Genomic DNA, 2466 nt, shown 5'->3' on the forward strand with positions numbered 1-2466 from the left:
AGACAATTCCCCACCATTCTGGTGCGTGCAAATAGTTTCTTTCTTATGAATTGTTATTCTATATTTTTACAGTAATCAAATACCCAAAGTCATGGCAATCTGAAAATAAAACCTGGAAATCATTTTAAAAGGAAATTGTAATGTGGATAGTTTCGCATGGTATTGAAGGTAAGAATAACAGACACATTAGTTTCTATGCAGACAATTAAGTTTTTAAACTTATTTTCTTCATATTTGTTTCATTAAATCTGTTTTGTGTGGTAGTATGTGTATCGAAGTTATTATTGAAAGAACTATTAAACAATAAACGAATAATGGAACATTATAAGTATAAAACAGCTTAAATCATTGTATTCTAAACAATAAAAGCATGTAAAACGATGTGATATATCAAAGAATATCAAATGTCTTCTGTGTGTGTGTGTTTTTACAATGAAGACTAACGATGAACCATTGCGTCTTTTTTCTTCTTCTGTAAGTTATAATGCTACCACATGGTTTTGTTTCCCGGATATTTAATATTTTGGCTTCTGAGGTAATTGTAACATCCATCCAATTTTATTAGCTTCACATAATAGATAAATTGAAGAAAAATACTCGTTTAGCCTTAGAAAAATGAGTTACATTAAAAACAAACACATGACTAAAGAAATGCATAACACAAGGAAGGTTTAAAGAAAAAAATGACTTGACAAATTTCATCCCGGTGGGGTTACCTTTATACTTATCATGTCCATTTTCTTTATATTACGAATTACTTTGTATTAAGACCAAGAATACCTTATTTCAAAGCACATTTTCGTATAAACTTATATGAATAATTCTAATTACAGTGTAAATGTAACTTGTTTCTTTAAATATCAGACTGCGATGAAAAGTAACTAATTATTATGGCTGTGACGTCTTTTTTTTAATTTTGATAAATAAGCATTGTGATAAAATCAATATACATGTAATTGAATTTTCACATTCTTTACACAAATTTGTATTTAAATCAGAGAGGAGTGGTAGTTGTTTAAAAAAAACTTACAGAAACTAACAAATTTATAACAACAAATATTTTGCAAGAATTAACGATCACGATAATTTTGTTATCACCATTTATAATATGAAATGGTATTTTTGTATGAATATTAAAGTTCAAGACATGCAGTCTATGCATTTTGGCCCCTTTTGCTTACGATGTATAGTTTCGCCTGAAATAAGCTGTTTTTTTCCATAATTTGTCTAAATTTTCAATGATGACACATATTTTACAAACAAATCAATACATTTTCAAATTTATGAAGAATATTTCAGTTTTAAGGGCTGATGTTAATATCTTCTGAACATACCCCTTTCGTCATATATGTAAATAAGTCGGAAATTATTATGAGCCATAATTTTCCTAAGTCAGGTTTTTGAAATTTATTATAATTTCTTTCATCCGAAACTGAATTTGTGAACCGTTTTTTGTGTGTAATTTAAATGTATGTTAATTTTGCCCGGGTAATCCAACTTATTCAGACAACAAGTTGTAATCTACACCAATTTTAATGATGAACTTAATACTCGTCCTACACAGATCTATACATTTAAATTTGAATTTCACGCAAACCTAAAACCAAAATGCAATTCTCTGTTGTTGAAATAAGTACTGCTGTTTTGCTTTTAATCATGTTTGAGGTAAATCTATAATAAAAAGTTAGTTTGATGTCAAATGAAACACCACTTTCCATGAATTCCACAAAAAAAAACAATGGAAAAAATTATGATAATGACCTACTAACAAATGACTATTGTGATGTCACATTGATCTTTGAAATAGTGTAATCAGATTCAGTTGTACATTATTGAAAGCAATTCAGGTTCGACACAACCTCTTATTAAGCATTTAAGTTCAAATGTCCATGATAAATGTACCAATAGTCATTTTATCTTATTCTTATTGTATTTCCTGTTCGGTAAAACACGAAATAGTCTCTATTGTTCACGTGTGTAATGCATGTATGTATATAGTTTCAATATGATAGAGTTTGATTCCTTTCAGTGTTTAACTATACATTTCAGCTGAATGACTTCGACTGAACATTTCAGAAGTTCAGGAATATTAGAATGACAGAAAACCCATCAAGATGGAAGTTATTGAGTCACAATTTTTTTAAGTATGAATGAAGTTAAAAGTATCAAATTAGAAAATGACAAAAATCAAGTTACGATGAAATCTTCCATCTTATGAGAATGTCATTTCTGACAATGATAGTAATGAACATGTCTTATTTTGTTATTCCAAAAACAATCGCCAGATTGGTGAATACCAAAGTCATTTAATGAATCTTTTATTAAAATTTAAAGTTGATATGTCTCTTTTCAACATTCAAATTGAAAGCAAACGTTACGATTTTTCTCTTCTCAACTATTTCATCGTATTTTGTTTTTGCAGGTTAAACTCGCAAGACAGAACCATTGAACATGTTAAAGGTATTT

This window comes from Perna viridis, chromosome 3 (genome assembly GCF_037379345.1).
Source record: "Perna viridis isolate PV_CMFRI_1.1 ecotype Kerala chromosome 3, ASM3737934v1, whole genome shotgun sequence".
NCBI classification, from domain to species: Eukaryota; Metazoa; Mollusca; class Bivalvia; order Mytilida; family Mytilidae; genus Perna; species Perna viridis.